At 40.9% G+C, this 18863-nt stretch overlaps 1 protein-coding gene across 3 annotated transcripts in view; it reads right to left on the reverse strand.

Annotated features, from left to right (window-relative positions):
- Positions 1–18863, reverse strand: part of LOC128696060 (ornithine decarboxylase-like) — a 61480-nt gene that overhangs the window by 26017 nt on the left and 16600 nt on the right. Inside the window, exon 2 of one of the 3 annotated variants that reach the window (XM_070094944.1) lies at positions 5109–5225. The exons of the other annotated variants lie outside the window; for them this stretch is intronic. The gene's annotated coding sequence lies outside the window, so the exon portion shown is untranslated. The remainder of the gene's footprint in view (positions 1–5108; positions 5226–18863) is intronic. 3 annotated transcript variants of the gene reach the window in all.

Raw genomic sequence — 18863 nt, forward strand, 5'->3', positions numbered from 1 at the left:
AGGTTAAAGTTGCAAGAGAATCGAAGACTAACCCAAAAGGATTCTTTCAGGTATACAGAAGTAAGATCAGGGACAAGATAGGCCCACTCAAAAGTTCCTCGGGTCAGCTCACTGACAGTGATAAGGAAATGTGAGGAAATGGTATGGTGATACCGACAAGATGTGGAAAAAGACACTTATGTACAGTTCAGGACATTTATTAAAGGAAACGTTTCGCCACGAGTGGCTTCTTCAGTCCTAATACAGAGAAAACTAAGAAAACACACATATATATAGTGGTGGGAGTCAGGTGAGGTGAAGCGTGGGTAGAGGTGGTAATAGTAGTAGTAGTAGTAATTGAACTAAGGAGGTGAGGTTAGAGAGGGACCTGCTGGCATCAAGTAACACCAGTTCCCAGGATGGGTAATATCCTCTTGCTTAGTAATTTTGAAATACTGTAACTACCGGATTTTTGCTTTATAGTGTTACTGACAGAAATTAGTGCAGCTTCAATGCATTTTCTCCGTCTTAAGTCGTCTTCTTTAATAACTAGTTTAGCTTCATTGAATTTCATGAGGTGTCCAACATCGTCTCTATGTTGAACACATGCGTGGCGAAACGTTTCCTTTAATAAATGTCCTGAACTGTACATAAGTGTCTTTTTCCACATAAGGAAATGTGTAGAATTTTTAACACATACTTCCTCTCAGTTTTTACACAGGAGGATACCAGCGATATTCCGGAAATGATAAATTATGTAGAACAGGACGATAATAAACTGCGCACGATTAGGGTCACAAGTGACATGGTCCTTAGGCAAATAGATAAATTAAAACCTAACAAATCCCCAGGCCCTGATGAACTGTATGCAAGGGTTCTAAAGGAATGTAAAGAGGAGCTTAGCAAACCTTTGGCTAATCTTTTCAACATATCACTACAAACTGGCATGGTGCCAGATAAGTGGAAAATGGCAAATGTGATACCTATTTTCAAAGCAGGTGACAGGTCCTTAGCTTCGAACTATAGACCAATAAGCCTGGAACATTAAAATGGTATAAAATACCGACAGGTTGTTAGGTAAGACACATATGCAACAGTTAGGTATCTTTATTTCGAAACGTTTCGCCTACACAGTAGGCTTCTTCAGTCGAGTACAGAAAAGTTGATAGAAGCAGAAGATACTTGAAGACGATGTAATCAGTCCATCACCCTTAAAGTTTTGAGGTGGTCAGTCCCTCAGTCTGGAGAAGAGCATTGTTCCATAGTATGAACAATGGAACAATGCTCTTCTCCAGACTGAGGGACTGACCACCACTTCAAGTATCTTCTGTTTCTATCAACTTTTCTGTACTCGACTGAAGAAGCCTACTGTGTAGGCGAAACGTTTCGAAATAAAGATACCTAACTGTTGCATATGTGTCTTACCTACCAATAAGCCTAACCTCCATAGTGGGAAAATTTATGGAATCAATAATTGCCGAGGCAGTTCGTAGCCACCTTGAAAAGCATAAATTAATCAACGAATCTCAGCATGGTTTTACAAAGGGGCGTTCCTGCCTTACGAATTTATTAACTTTTTTCACTAAGGTATTTGAGGAGGTAGATCATGGTAATGAATATGATATTGTGTATATGGACTTCAGTAAGGCTTTTGACAGGGTCCCACATCAGAGACTATTGAGGAAAATTAAGGCACATGGAATAGGAGGAGAAATTTTTTCCTGGATAGAGGCATGGTTGACAAATAGGCAGCAGAGAGTTTGCATAAATGGGAAGAAATCAGAGTGGGGAAGCGTCACGAGCGGTGTTCCACAGGGGTCAGTGTTGGGCCCCCTGCTGTTCACAATCTACATAAACGACATAGATGAGGGCATAAAGAGCGACATCGGCAAGTTTGCCGATGACACCAAAATAGGCCGTCGAATTCATTCTGACGAGGACATTAGAGCACTCCAGGAAGATTTGAATAGACTGATGCAGTGGTCGGAGAAGTGGCAGATGCAGTTTAATATAGACAAATGCAAAGTTCTAAATGTTGGACAGGACAATAACCATGCCATATATAAACTAAATAATGTAGATCTTAATATTACGGATTGCGAAAAAGATTTAGGAGTTCTGGTTAGCAGTAATCTGAAACCAAGACAACAGTGCATAAGTGTTCGCAATAAAGCTAATAAAATCCTTGGCTTCATATCAAGAAGCATAAATAATAGGAGTCCTCAGGTTGTTCTTCAACTCTATACATCCTTGGTTAGGCCTCATTTAGATTATGCTGCACAATTTTGGTCACCGTATTACAGAATGGATATAAATGCTCTGGAAAATGTACAAAGGAGGATGACAAAGTTGATCCCATGTATCAGAAACCTTCCCTATGAGGATAGACTAAGGGCCCTGAATCTGCACTCTCTAGAAAGACGTAGAATTAGGGGGGATATGATTGAGGTGTATAAATGGAAGACAGGAATAAATAAAGGGGACGTAAATAGTGTGCTGAAAATATCTAGCCTAAACAGGACTCGCAGCAATGGTTTCAAGTTGGAAAAATTCAGATTCAGGAAGGATATAGGAAAGTACTGGTTTGGTAATAGAGTTGTGGATGAGTGGAACAAACTCCAAAGTACAGTTATAGAGGCCAGAACGTTGTGTAGTTTTAAAAATAGGTTGGATAAATACATGAGTGGATGTGGGTGGGTGTGAGTTGGACCTGATAGCTTGTGCTACCAGGTCGGTTGCCGTGTTCCTCCCTTAAGTCAATGTGACCTGACCTGACTAGGTTGGGTGCATTGGCTTAAGCCGGTAGGAGACTTGGACCTGCCTCGCATGGGCCAGTAGGCCTTCTGCAGTGTTCCTTCGTTCTTATGTTCTTATATCAAGAAGTATGAATAATAGAAGTCCTCAGGTTGTTCTTCAACTCTATATATCGTTGGTTAGGCCTCATTAAGATTATGCTGCACAGTTCTGGTCACCATATTACAGAATGAATATAAATACACTGGAAAACGTACAGAGGAGGATGACAAAGCTGATCTCATGTATCAGAAATCTTCCCTATGAAGATAGACTGTGGGCTCTGAATCTGCACTCTCTAGAAAGGCGTCGAGTTAGGAGGGATATGACTGAGGTGTATAAATGGAAAACAGGAATAAATAAAGGGGATGTAAATAGCGTGCTGAAAATATTCAACCAAGACAAGACTCGCAGCAATGGTTTCAAGTTGGAAAAGTTCAGATTCAGGAAGGACCTAAGAAAGCACTGGTTTGGTAATAGAATTGTGGATGAGAGGAACAAACTCCCGAGTACAGTCATAGAAACTAAGACCTTGTTTAGTTTTAAAAATAGGTTGGATAAATACACGAGTGGGTGTGGGTGGGTGAGAGTTGGACCTGACTGGCTTCTGCTACCAGGTCTGATGCCGTGCTCCTTCCTTAAGTGGAAGTGACCTGATTAGGTGGTCATTGTTCTAAGTCGGGGGGTGGCATGGACCTGCTTCGCATGGGTCAGTAGACCTGTTGCAGTGTTCCTTCTTATGTTTTACAGCGAGATGCGGATGTTCCGCGGATGCGGATATCCGATATATCCCCACTCCACAGTACACAATGGACATAAATGCGCTGGAAAATATAGAGAAGGACAATTAAGTCTGTCCCATGTACCAGAAACCTTGGTTTAGAAAAACACGTAAGCAAACACTGATACATTTATTAGAAAACGTTAGAAGTAATCAAAGTCCCAGGCCCGAAACGTTTTCTAATAAATATGTCCTAGTGTTTGCGTATGAGTTTTTCTAAACTAACTTGACGGTATCTCTATTACTAAGGTTTATACCATCATAATCCTTTCCTACGGAAACAAGCTGAATTTGCACTTTGGAAATACGTAGAATTTGGGGACCATCACTGACATATACAATTGTAAACAAAACAAAAAAAAGAATAACTAAGGGGTATGCAAATAACGTGCTGAGAGTATCTAACAACGACAGGACTCGCAGTAATGGATTCAAGTTGGACAAATACATATTAAAAAAGGATATAGCAAAATACCCGATTCATCGAATCAGGTAAGAACCTAAAATAACGGATTTGTTAGATAAACGTAGATTTATAAAGGACAGATAAGTACTAGTTTTCAAAGAGTTGTCGATGCCTGGAACAGTCTTCCGAGTAGGGTAATCGAGGCTAGGGCCATGGGTAACTTAGAGAGACTGGACAAATATATGCGTGGGAGGGGCTGGGTTTGATTGGTGTCGTGCGTACGGGAGTAAATTCTTGGGTAGCTTAGGGAAGGGGTCATTTTGACAAGACCTGTCTTGTATGAGCCAGTAGACCTTCTGCAGTGTTCTTCCACTATAAGTAACAAACTTGTAGATAGTGTCACTTGGGCCAGAACGTAGAGTAGCTTTAAATAGAAGTTGGACAATATACGAGTGGATGTGGTTGGGCGAGAGTTGGACCTACCTAGCATGGGCCAATAGGCCTACTGCAGTACTCATTTTTATGTTCTTAAAACACGTGTACGTTGCTGAAGCTTTCGCTTGGCGCCAATATGAATTTTCGTGCGATGTAGAAGGGGAAAGCAAAGGAAAGCTAGATAAAGACTACTTCATTTTGGAAATATAATTGGCACATTTCAATAGCAATCCTATCCCTCTTCTAAAAGGATAAACCAATGATTAAAGTTTGAAGCCGATCAGATCCGAAACGAAATCGGCCAATATTTTTATTATTTGAGGGCACATGAATATTTCAAATGTCGCATAAACCTTTCTCTAGTCTGAGTACACCAGCATAGAAAATTTGAAGCCGATCAGAGGCGTTCAAAAGTAATAAAAGAAAAAATGAACAATTAAAAATTAAAACATGGCCAAACACTTCACCCATATGTCTTGTCTAAATATTGGTAAAATTACGGTGTTAGGTAAAAACCACACAAGGGCAAGTAATAAGACATTTATTACGGCTACGTGTCGTTCTCCAATTTTATCAAACCAATACGAGCGAAACATAGCCGTAATAGATCTCATTATTTGCTCTTTTCGTCCTTCCACATTTATTACTGAATAAGTAGTCAGTCTTCATGCGTTAATATTAAACTTGAAACTATTACACGAGAAAGATACGTACTGTTACATTTTTAAGAGAGAAGAGTCTTTGCCATCCCATTGCTTCAGTTCAGGAAATGGCTCAAGATTTAACTGGTTTAAACTCAGCCGTTGGAGATCTCCAGGAAAGAGCGTTTTACTATCGGAAGATAAAAAAAAAAGAAACAATGACAACTATATCCCCAGTGCTCGTTACACAAATCTGTTATCTGCACGATATTGTGAACTATACACACACAAGAACATAATCTTATTATAATCATGGGATAGCGCTCAACCCACAGGGGTCTCGCACAACCTAGATAATGGTAAGCAGTCAAGTTTGATCCGAGGAAGAGGGAAGCTCCAGTTCCTGGGATCGACAATCCTTCACCAGCATCAAGACCCTCCCGCCCATCCCTTGAAGGATCATTTAAAAGAATGTAGGTTTTGTTTTAGAACCAATGAGGACAAGCCACATCTGCAGAAATAAAAAACGTTGCCACTAGGTAACTAGACTTCATTAGTGGCAGAAAAATAGATACGAAGTAGTGAATACTAGAACCAGTGGAAACTAAGCAATTAGGTATAGATTAAATATAAAGACGGAAGGAACACCGCAAGCCCTTTCTGCGCCTGTTGCTACAACTAGGTAACCACAAATAATGTCATGCAATTTCACATTTCGCTCGCTGGATGCGGTAAGACTTGTCCTTAACCTGGGACAGGTTCACTGTAGTGGTCTCCCCTATTTTCATATCAACTGCTAGCCATCGATTATAAGTTATGTAACCATTTTCATGCTCACGAGTTAGATTGCTACCAGTATGTCCAACAAATAACATTAGTTACAGCTACTAGTTTCCTTAATATCCTTACACATGAGACGAATTTATTATACAATACTTAAGAGATTTAAGTTAGTTCATGTACCCGCACCAACCTAACCTCACTACAAATTACTTTAACATTATAAAATACATTGCATATGTCCAGATATTACTTATGCTATCTGGTATCTGCAAGTAATGGATCACCTGAAAAAACTAGTAACTAAATGGTTATAACTGACCATAATTTTTAAAGGGGTAGACCGGTAAGCCAGCGGAAGGCCTAGGTCAGATGACCAAGAGCTCCAACGGTGGGTCATCATCTGACTAAGACTCGTGAAAGGAAACACTTGTCCTGTTTCCTGACAAACCTTACCTAACCTAACCTGAAAAAAAATACGCACACCAAGAATAGTCAAATTGCGTTATGCATTAATTATAATCAGTTATTACATTTAAAAAACTGAATCCAGTACCTGGGTAATTAATCAGATTAGATCCAAGGAAGGGGAGGACAGGTCCAATCTCTTAGATGACGAGCCCCTCACTAGTTTAGCGCTTCTTTTTTTATTATAATAATAATTTGACAAGCAAAGTAAATTATTTAATGACGTAATTTTCTTAGGAAGGATAGGTTCGGCTGTTTGATCATTGCTGGTGCGAAAGAATTGGCTTAAGAAAAAACTTGCATAAATTAGTTTTCCTTGGGATGCGTATTCATTATACGATAATAGCTTACCCACAACCACAGACCAGTCGAGTCTGGTTCTCTCACTTCCACGCACTAGATCACAGAATGGGTTTTCTGGTATCCCAGTGACGTATCTGAACATAAGTGTCATCATTCTAAGTAACAGCATAATTTAAGAGAATGAAGACAGACCTTGCTTATGTTCATTAGAGACGTCAATAATAATAATATGTATGGGGAAGCGCTAAACCAGTAGGGGTCCCATAGTGATTTAATCCACAGAGACAGTAGGTCCGATTTCTTGGATCTGGAGCCCCTTACCAGTATCAAGGAATTTCCTTTAATGAGTTACGTCATTGGGATACCAGAAGGCCCATTCTCTGAGCTAGTGCATGAAAGGGACAGAACCATACTTTTGTCACTACCACTACTACTACTACCACTAGTGAACATCGAAATGGTACCTCACTAGTATTCACCTCACTCTGAGCCTTTATATACCCTCTGTGTCCATGTATTGTTTGTAATGGCTTGATAAAGCTCCTGGAGAGCGAAACGTTGCCACAATAAATGTCACATTAGTTGCACTTGTGTCCTTTTACTTTACAGAACCATACTCCACCAGTCTGTGCTACTGGTTGTGGGGGGTAGGGTGTTATTGCGTATTAAACATTACTTGTTTGATCACCTGAAAAATATGCACTCCAAGGACAAGTTTAACTATGTTATGCAAGTTTTTAACTAAATTCTTTATTCTGGGCCAGCAATAATCAAGCAACCGTAATTAACCTTGCTAAAATTTACAACAAATTCAATAAAATCATTGTTTACCTATCTACGGATCTGCACTCCAGGAAGGTTCCTTGGTGCTGGTAAGGGGGCTCTTGATCTAAAAAAGTGAACCTGTCTTCCCCTTCCTTGGATAAAACCCGAGTGTCTCCCACTGCCCAAGCACGTATGAGAATAACGCTTCTCTCTCATAATAATAATAATAATAATAATACTTGCACTATGTTTTCCTTGGGGTGCGTATTCTTAACTAAGAACGGGAATGGCTGGGTAGCATGAGGTAATTAGGCCGACTGCAGTGCTCTTCTAATCTCTTTTCGTATGTAATGCAGATTAATATCCCATAACAATGAAGGCTGTATACAGGATGGGAACACTTAAGCGTGGTTAAATACACCCCTTTTTAAAAGATAAACAAGATCTATTGTTTCCCAATCTAACCCCATACTGGCCAGAGAACAGTGTCAGCCTTGCAGTTAATGGAAGGAAGATTTAGCATTTTCGGGCAATTATTCACATGGATTTAGCGCTTCATAATATTTCGGTCACTAGGTATAAGCTAATAAACTGGTGCGGGACAAACTGTTAAGAAATGTGCTTATAAACAATTTAAGGGCAGTTGAAAAAAAAACGGTCACTGGTTTTACAATGCACGCATCGTAGCCTACTTTTAAGTTTGAATCCTAATTTAAAATAAAAAAAAAAACTTGGAAAGCATTCAGTTATTAACCCTGGGTAATGTGTAAGAAAACTAAAATTAACTGGCTTTGTAGTTTTCTAGCAAGGTCGTGTTTGCCTTAAACACTACCGACAGTGCGTTTCTAAACATTACATAAGCAGTAGTCACTGCCACAACGTTGGTGTTCAGTTGCAGTTATCACAAGGCAAACACACTCAATGTTTACCCAACTACAGAGGCAGAATGTGCGCTCCAGTTAGGCCTTTAATTTAGAGTTTTTACATTCTATCAAATTAGTTAATTTAGGTTAATCTACCACAATACAGCTGGCGTAAGGAAGTAGGCTAAGAATCATACATCACAAAACGAACTTAATGCCATAGTGATGGCGTTGTTTTTACGTCCACAAATCTTTTATAAACACTTTCCTTAAGACCATTCATCTAGCGCCGGACTTTTCCTTACACATTACCTAACATCAACTTCCTGAAAATTTCCGGTGTACAGATAAATTTTTATGTTTACCGACAAGTCAGTGGTCAGTCGTCACGTGAGATCACAGACCCTGAGCTGCTTTGGGGATTAGCGTGGATGGTTACAAAGCATGGCTTGCTTCTGCAGTGTTTTAAAAATTGAGGTTGGAGAGTTGAAGGAGGAGGTCTTGCTTCTCCAGGAGGAGATTAGGAGGCTGAAGGTCCACCTCAATGGGTCTGGGAGAGAGTGTGAGGTGGCTGGAGTTGTGGGGAATGAGGCTTCTAGCAGTGAGGTGCAGTCTGTCTCTCGCTGTGAGGAGGCTGTAGTTGGGGAGGTAGCAACGGCTACCAGCAGTGAGGTGCAGCCCAGCACCTGCTACAAGTGGCGAGTGGTTCACAGTATTGGGAGGCGCATCAGAGTAAGGAAAGTTAAGAGTGAAGATCTGAAGGTAGGAAATCGCTTCTCTGTTCTTCAGGATGAATGTACTTCAGTGGCCAGTGAAGGTAAGGGTACTACTGCCCCTGCTAATGGAGGTAAGCGCATTCTTGTGGTTGGTGACTCTCAGGTAAGATATATTGACCGTGCTTTTTGTAATAGGAATAAGAAGATGAGAGATAGAGTGTGCTTCCCTGGAGCTGGTGTTGGAGACATAGTCAACAGGCTGGATAATATCATGTCAGGTAATGGGAACAAGCCCATTATCTGTCTCAGTACTGGTGGAAATGATATTGGGAAGGGTAGGAGAGAAGAGCTGCTAGATAAGTACAGGTCAGCTATAGATTTCATTAAGTCTAAGGGAGGGATCCCAATCATATGTAGCATCTTGCCTAGAAGGGGAGTAGGAAATGAATGGTTGTCTAGGGCAATTGGTGTAAATTGCTGGCTAGACAGATACTGCAAGGAACTTGCAATCCCATTCATTGACAACTGGAACAACTTTTATGGCAAACATGATATGTATGCAAGGGATGGGGTACATCTCTCTGGGGCAGGGGTGGTAGCACTTGCAGACTTGATTGAGAAGGCCATTGGTGAAATGCCTATGATTTTAAACTGATGGAAGATAGAGGTATGGGTGTGTGTGGGAAACAAGCAGGTTGCAACACTAGGGTTGGAAACAGTAAATGTATAAAAGGCATTCAGCATGAAGTTATAAATAAAGACAATAGATCAGGTCAGCAAACAAAGGGGGACAGCGGAGGGCAGCAAGGGACTAGCTCCCTTAAGGTTTACTATACTAATAGCAGGAGTGTAAGAAATAAGATAGATGAGCTAAGATTAATTGCAAGTGCAGGAAACATAGATATTATTGCTATAACAGAGACCTCGCTCAATCTGAAAGATAGAGAGATGCCCTCTGAATGCCACATACAAGGCTATAAATTATTCCACACTGACAGGGTCAACAGGAAGGGTGGTGGAGTAGCGATGTATGTCAGAGACAATTTAAATTGTTGTGTTAGACAAGATATTAAATTAGAAGCGTCAGCCACTGAATCTGTTTGGTTACAGCTTCTCGAGGGCCGAGAAAAACTAATTTTGGGTGTGATTTACAGGGCCCCAAATCTTGATAGGGAGTGCAGTAAACTTCTATGGGACGAAATTCGTAAGGCATCTACATACGAAAATGTTGTGCTAATGGGAGATTTCAACTATAGACAGATTGACTGGAGCAATTTGACAGGGAATTTAGAGTCAGGTGACTTTCTTGATACGATCCAGGATTGTTTTTTAAAACAGTTTGTGACAGAGCCTACTAGGGGAAATAACCTCCTTGACTTGGTTCTTGCCAGTAGGGAAACACTAATTAATAATCTTGAGGTTAATGATGAGCTCGGGGAAAGTGATCACAAATCACTCAGTTTTAATATATCATGGAATTCCCCTAATAATGGCAATCAACTCTCCGTCCCTGACTTTCGCTTGGCTGATTTCATAGGACTGAAAAATTACTTAGGTGGGCTGAACTGGAATGACCTGACTAAGAGTCAGGTAGGTGGTGATGGTTGCCGATATGATGCTTTCCAGGGCATAGTTCTAGCTGCTCAGTCAAATTATGTTCCAAATAGGGAAATCAGATCAAACAAAAATGATCCTAAATGGATGAACAATAGATTAAAATATCTGATTGGTCAAAAGAGAGGCATATATAGGCAAATCAAAAGAGGAGAGGGGCAATTAAGAAATCGATATATTCAGTTAGAGAGAGAAATAAAAAAGGGAATTAGAAATGCAAAAAGAGATTATGAGGTTAAAGTTGCAAGAGAATCGAAGACTAACCCAAAAGGATTCTTTCAGGTATACAGAAGTAAGATCAGGGACAAGATAGGCCCACTCAAAAGTTCCTCGGGTCAGCTCACTGACAGTGATAAGGAAATGTGTAGAATTTTTAACACATACTTCCTCTCAGTTTTTACACAGGAGGATACCAGCGATATTCCAGTAATGATAAATTATGTAGAACAGGACGATAATAAACTGTGCACGATTAGGGTCACAAGTGACATGGTCCTTAGGCAAATAGATAAATTAAAACCTAACAAATCCCCAGGCCCTGATGAACTGTATGCAAGGGTTCTAAAGGAATGTAAAGAGGAGCTTAGCACACCTTTGGCTAATCTTTTCAACATATCACTACAAACTGGCATGGTGCCAGATAAGTAGAAAATGGCAAATGTGATACCTATTTTCAAAATAGGTGACAGGTCCTTAGCTTCGAACTATAGACCAATAAGCCTAACCTCCATAGTGGGAAAATTTATGGAATCAATAATTGCCGAGGCAGTTCGTAGCCACCTTGAAAAGCATAAATTAATCAACGAATCTCAGCATGGTTTTACAAAGGGGCGTTCCTGCCTTACGAATTTATTAACTTTTTTCACTAAGGTATTTGAGGAGGTAGATCATGGTAATGAATATGATATTGTGTATATGGACTTCAGTAAGGCTTTTGACAGGGTCCCACATCAGAGACTATTGAGGAAAATTAAAGCACATGGAATAGGAGGAGAAATTTTTTCCTGGATAGAGGCATGGTTGACAAATAGGCAGCAGAGAGTTTACATAAATGGGGAGAAATCAGAGTGGGGAAGCATTACGAGCGGTGTTCCACAGGGGTCAGTGTTGGGCCCCCTGCTGTTCACAATCTACATAAACGACATAGACGAGGGCATAAAGAGCGACATCGGCAAGTTTGCCGATGACACCAAAATAGGCCGTCGAATTCATTCTGACGAGGACATTCGAGCACTCCAGGAAGATTTGAATAGACTGATGCAGTGGTCGGAGAAGTGGCAGATGCAGTTTAATATAGACAAATGCAAAGTTCTAAATGTTGGACAGGACAATAACCATGCCACATATAAACTAAATAATGTAGATCTTAATATTACGGATTGCGAAAAAGATTTAGGAGTTCTGGTTAGCAGTAATCTGAAACCAAGACAACAGTGCATAAGTGTTCGCAATAAAGCTAATAGAATCCTTGGCTTCATATCAAGAAGCATAAATAATAGGAGTCCTCAGGTTGTTCTTCAACTCTATACATCCTTGGTTAGGCCTCATTTAGATTATGCTGCACAGTTTTGGTCACCGTATTACAGGATGGATATAAATTCTCTGGAAAATGTACAAAGGAGGATGACAAAGTTGATCCCATGTATCAGAAACCTTCCCTATGAGGATAGACTAAGGGCCCTGAATCTGCACTCTCTAGAAAGACGTAGAATTAGGGGGGATATGATTGAGGTGTATAAACGGAAGACAGGAATAAATAAAGGGGATGTAAATAGTGTGCTGAAAATATCTAGCCTAGACAGGACTCGCAGCAATGGTTTTAAGTTGGAAAAATTCAGATTCAGGAAGGATATAGGAAAGTACTGGTTTGGTAATAGAGTTGTGGATGAGTGGAACAAACTCCCGAGTACAGTTATAGAGGCCAGAACGTTGTGTAGCTTTAAAAATAGGTTGGATAAATACACGAGTGGATGTGGGTGGGTGTGAGTTGGACCTGATTAGCTTGTGCTACCAGGTCGGTTGCCGTGTTCCTCCCTTAAGTCAATGTGACCTGACCTGACTAGGTTGGGTGCATTGGCTTAAGCCGGTAGGAGACTTGGACCTGCCTCGCATGGGCCAGTAGGCCTTCTGCAGTGTTCCTTCGTTCTTATGTTCTTATGACAATAAACCTATAATGTAGAGTAAACCTCCATATCCATGGCTTCGGTTTCCGTGGTTTCAATTATCTAGTTTACCGTGGCCCGAATTTTGCTCAACAGCAGCCCCAAAGCAAAGTTGTGATGGTGACAGTTATTCAAAGCCTAAAATAAGCCTTGAAGTGCTTCCCATTAGTGAAAATGTGCTAATTCTGAACTTGCGCATAATTTATTGTATGTATGTATGTATGTCAACGAAAAACATGTATAGGGTTCGCTACTATCCGCAGTTGGTCTTGGAACGTATCTCCGCAGATATGGGGGGGGGGGCAGGAAACACAAAATTTAAAGCAAACAAATTAAAAAGGATGGGGAAGCTTGATACTTGCAACGAAGCGACTCGCGGAGCCCTGACATTAACATCAGCTACTTTTCACATGGTGCGAGGACGGCCTGTTAAGAACTAGTGCGTGCTTGCTCACAAGTACATGCTGCAAACTAATACAAGGATAATATGCCTGATGATAACTTTGAACAAACCTGGTGCTCCGGGGTATGGGGAAAGCAGTCAAGCTTCGGCTAGACGCCCGTATTTAATTGGAGTTTAGTATTGTGGATAGTGTACTCTGGTGCCGAATTTGCAGGTTAAAAGTCCTGCTGTGGACAGAATATACCCGGAGAGGGTTTAGGGGGACTGCTCACACGGTCCTTTCTGAGACCAGGCCTCGTGGTGGATCACAGTCTGGTCAACTAGCCTGTTACTGCTGGCCATACGTTAACCGAGGTAAGAATCACAGCCCGGTTGATCAGGTACTGGCTTTAGGTGCCTGTCCAGCGCCTTCTTGAAGACAGCCAGGGGTCTATTGGTAATCCCCTTTATGTATGCTGGGAGGCAGATGAACAGTCTTGGGCCCCTGACACTTATGTGTTGTCCCAGTGTACACGTGTTGCCCCTGCTTTTCATTAGGGGGAATGTTGCATCTCCTGCCAAGTCTTTTGCTGTCGTAGAGATTTTTGTGTGCAAGTTTGGTACTAATCCCTCTAAGATTTTCAAAGTGTATGTTATCGTGTATCTTTCTCACCTGCATTCCAGGGAATACAAATCAAGGGACTTCAACCATTCCCAGTAATTTAGGTGCTTTATCATACTTGTGTGCAGTGAAAGTTCTCTGTGCACCCTCCAGGTCAGCAATTTCGCCTGCCTTGAAAGGGGGCAATTAGTGTATAGCAGTATTCTAGCCTAGAGAGAAAAAGTGATTTGAAGAGAATCATGGGCTTGGCATCCCTAGTTTTGAAACTTCTCATTATCCATCCTATCATTTTTCTAACAGATGAAGTAGATACATTGTTGTGGTCTCTGAAGGTGAGATCCTCTGACATTATCCCTCCCAGGTCCTTCACATTAGTTTTTCAATCTATTGTGTGATTAGAATTTGTTGTATACCTTGATACAGCTTTAATATAAAGTTTTCCACATCTGAGTAGTTGAAATTTCTCTTCACTGAACTTCATATTGTTTTCTGTGGCGCATTTAAAGATTTGGTTGATATCTATTTGGAGTCTTGCGGTGTCTTCGATGGAGGACACTGTCATGGCAATTCAGGTGTCATCTACAAAGACGACAGAGAGCTATGACTTACATGAGAGATAATGTTTGTAAATAATTTCGCCTGTTTGTGAATTGTTAAGCAATATACGTACGATAAATTAGACACATGTGCAACTCTTGGGTATCTTTATTGAAGAAACGTTTCGCCACACAGTGGCTTCATCAGTCCATACAAAGGAGAATCTTGAAGAACAGGAGGAGAATGAGGTAATCACTCCCTCAACCTTGAGTCGATGTGGTCAGTCCATCAATCTTGAATAGAATACGGCATACGTGCGGAGAAGGAGCTTATAAGCAGTTTGGAGGGATATGTTGTGTATTCTTTATATGTATATACTTCTAAACTGTTGTATTCTGAGCACCTCTGCAAAAACAGTGATTATGTGTGAGTGAGGTGAAAGTGTTGGATGATGATGAAAGTATTTTCTTTTTGGGTCACCCTGCCTCGGTGGGAGACGGCCGACTTGTTAAAAAAAAAAAAATGTACAGTGGACCCCCCGGTTAACGATATTTTTTCACTCCAGAAGTATGTTCAGGTGCCAGTACTGACCGAATTTGTTCCCATAAGGAATATTGTGAAGTAGATTAATCCATTTCAGACCCCCAAACATACACGTACAAACGCACTTACATAATTACACTTACATAATTGGTCGCATTCGGAGGTAATCGTTATGCGGGGGTCCACTGTATGTATGTATGTACTCGCCTATTTGTGGTTGCAGGGGACGATTCATAGCTCTTGGCCCCACCTCTTCATTAATTGCTACTAGGTCCTCTCTGTCTCCCAACTCCATGAGCTTTATCAAACCTCGTCTTAAAACTATGTATGGTTCCCACCTCCACTACGTCACTTTCTAGGCTATTCCACTGCCTCACAACTCTACGACTGAAGAAATACTTCCTTACATCCCTTTGACTCATCTGAGTCTTCAACTTCCAATTGTGCCTTTCACAGGAGGTGGCAAGATTCAGGGAAGAGCTCTCTCGATCCAAGAAATTGTACCTGTACTTCACTTCCTCGGAGCAAACCTGATTGTCTCCCATATCTAAGGTTCTGTATACCTTATGGTTTTAGAGCTTCACCATAAATATATTAATATCTATAACTTTAAATAAAACAGTCACATGCTACCAATGGCATCAGCAACAATTTTAAGTTAATACCATGGCTGGAACAACACTAATCCTACACACCAATGAAAACTATTTAGATACCCAAAATATTTGCTTCAATCATGTTACTTTACACTTAGTTCCACCTGTATACTGGGAGGCAGTTGAACAATCTTGGGCCCCTGACACTTATCGTGTTGTCTCAATGTACTCGTGGCACCCCTGCTTTTCATTGGGGGAATGTTGCATCTCCTGCCAAGGCTTTTGCTTTCACAGTGATTTTCGTGTGTAAGTTTGGTACTAATCCCTCTAGGAGTTTCCAAGTGTATATTATCATGCATCTTTCTTGCTTGCATTCCAGGGAATACCAATCAAAGGACTTCAACCGTACCCAGTAATTTAGGTGCCTTATCGTACTTGTGTGTGCCGTGAAAGTTCCTTGTACACACTCCAGGTCTGCAATTTTGCCTGCCTTGAAGGCGGCAGTTAGTGTACAGCAGTAATCCAGCCTGGAGAGAACAAGAGATTTGAAGAGAATCATGGGCTTGGGGGTTCTCATTATCCATCCTATCATTTTTCTAGCAGATGCAGTAGATACAGTGATGTGGTCTCTGAAGGCGAGATCCTCTAACATCATCTCTACCAGGTTCGGGTGTCATCCACAAAGGAAGACACGGAGTTATGGCTTACATCTCAGTCTATGTCAGATATGAGGATGAGGAATAGGATGGGAGCGAGTACTCTGCCTTGTGGAACAAAGCTTTTCACTGTAGCAGCCTTGGGCTTTACACTGTTTACTGTTATTCTGTGTTCTATTTGTCAGGAAGTTATAGATCCATCTACCAACTTTTCCTGTTATTCCTTTATCATGCATTTTGTGCACTATTACACAGTAGTCACACTTGTCAAAGGCTTTTGCAAAGTCTGTATACTACATCTGCATTTTGTTTATCCTCTACAGCATCCAGGACCTTGTCATAGTGGTCCAGTAGCTGGGACAGGCAGGAGCGACCTGCTCTAAACCCATGTTGCCCTGGGTTGTGTAACTGATGGGTATCTAGGTCATTTACAATCTTGCTTCTTAGAGCCCTTTCAAAGATTTTTACAATATGAGATATTAGTGCTATCGGTCTGTAGTTCTTTGCAACTGCTTTACTGCCACCTTTGTAGAGTGGGGCTGTGTCTGTTGTTTTCAGAGAGTGTGGGATGACCCATGTCCATGTTCCTTCTCCACAGAATGAAGAAGGCACGTGACAGGGGCTTCTTGCGGTTCTTGATGAACACGGAGTTCCACAAGTCTGGGCCTGGGGCAGAGTGCATGGGCATGTCATTTATTGCCTATTCAAAGTCTTGTGGTTAACGTTAGGATATCAGATTTTTGAGATGACCAAATTTTGGGTCTCATTCATAGGGAATTCATCTGAATTGTCGACCCTTAGTCTGGGTAATGACTTGCTGAACACTGTCGTATTGGGACTTTAGTATCTCACTCATTTCTTGGCTGTCATCTGTCCCATCTTGCCTAAGCAGGGGCCCAATACTTGATGTTTTTTCCCTTAGATTTGGCGTAAGTATTTTTTTTTTCAATTTCCTTTATGGCTTTTAGTTCTTCCTGCAATTTTTTTCTCCTGTAAGATTCCTTCAGCTTAAGTTCGATATTTGCTATTTCACTGGCCAGGGTCTACCTTTGTATTTCAGGTATACAGTGGACCCTCGGTTATCGGCCGTTTCGGATATCAGCCAATTTGGTTTCGCCCGCTTTTTTGGCCGATATTCTATTCTGGTTATCAGTCGTTATTTCAGAGAACGGCTGTACTGGATGTGTCCACCCGTGCTCCGTGGCATTCGAGTCAGTCTGGCTTTGTCTCTGGGAGAGTGAGGAAGCCTCTGCTCATTCATCCAAACATTTTGCTATAATCCATTGTTTTTTGTGGTTATTGAGTGTAACTGCAAAATAAGCAACCATGGGCCCAAAGAAACTTCCTAGTAATGTTCCTTTGGTAAAGAGAGAAACATGATGGAATTTAAGAAGTTGTTGAAAAGTATCAGAGTGGTGTACAGGTGCTAGAACTTACCAGGATGTATGGGAAATCCAAATCAACAATCACTTCCACCCTGGCAAAGAAAGTAGAAATCAAGGAAGCTAATGTTGCGAGAGGGGTAAATGTGCTAACGAAACAAAGGCAACCAATAATCCACTGAAGAGCTGCAAGACCTTCATTTGGAACAGCAACAGACGACAGCTGAGGAAAACTGGTTCAGAGGAGGAGGAAGAGGGGAGAATGTGCGTTCTTCAGTGATTAAGGACGTGTACAAAGTGCAGCGAGCTGCAAAATTTTGTTGAAATATATCACCCTGACCAAGCTGAAACAAGCCATGTCTGCAACATGTTCAGTGACAAAACCTTGTCCCACTGCAGGCAAAGCTGAATGAGATGCAGAGCTCTCTGGACAGTTTTTTTTTTTTTTTTTTTTTTTTTTTTTTTTGGGGGGGGGGTCCCACAGGGGTGCAGCGACTCAAGTTGGTCCTAGTGTCAGTAAAAGACAAAGAAGGGACGTAACCCCCAGAGAGCGCTTTGATACCTGAAGTCCTTATGGAGGGAGATTCCCCTTCCAAATAATAGTCCTCCCTCTCTCCTCGTCCTCGTCTTCCAGACACCAACAAGTCTTCAATAAAGGTATGTAATAGTGATTGAATTTTCATTATTTTATTTAGTTCTCATTGTTTTGTGTATGTAAAATTATAATTAATCTTTAAAAAATGTATTTTTTTTTTGTTAATATTTTTCGGTGTCTGAAACAGATTAATTGTATTTACATTAATTTTTATGGGAAATATTATTTCGGTTTTCGGCCATTTCGGTTTTAGGCTGACCCTCTGGAACAGATTACAGCCGATAACCGAGGGTCCACTGTATTGGCCACTCTCAGCAGCTCTGATTCTTTGCCTTCATCTGTATAAGGAGCATATGTCTCTTCCTAGTTTACATCTTCTCTTTCTTTTTCTTAATGTAATGTGCCTTGAGCAGATCTCAAGAACCACAGTTTATTTTTTCTAGACAAAGGTTCAGATCCATGTTGTTTAGGATATCTTCTCAGCTTGTTTCATTTAGGACATGGATGACTTGTTCCAATTGTATGCTTTAGTTATTGAAGTTGAATTTTGTGAAAACACTCATGACTGATCATATTTTGCTGGTCTGGAGCCCTGTGCATACATGTCTGTATCTGTATCATGTTGTGATCTGAGTGTACTGTCTTTGATACGGTTATATTACTTATCAGATCTTCGCCATTAGTGAAGATGAGGTCCAGTGTATTTTCTAGTCTTGTAGGCTCTAATATTTGCTGGTTTAAGGTGAATTTGGTGCAGAGATTTAATAGCTCGTGTGTGTGAGTATTTTCATGTGAGCTGCCTCCTGGGGTGATCTCTGCTAAAATATAATATGCTACACTCCTC

The sequence above is a fragment of the Cherax quadricarinatus genome, chromosome 48 (genome assembly GCF_038502225.1).
Source record: "Cherax quadricarinatus isolate ZL_2023a chromosome 48, ASM3850222v1, whole genome shotgun sequence".
Lineage (NCBI taxonomy): Eukaryota > Metazoa > Arthropoda > Malacostraca > Decapoda > Parastacidae > Cherax > Cherax quadricarinatus.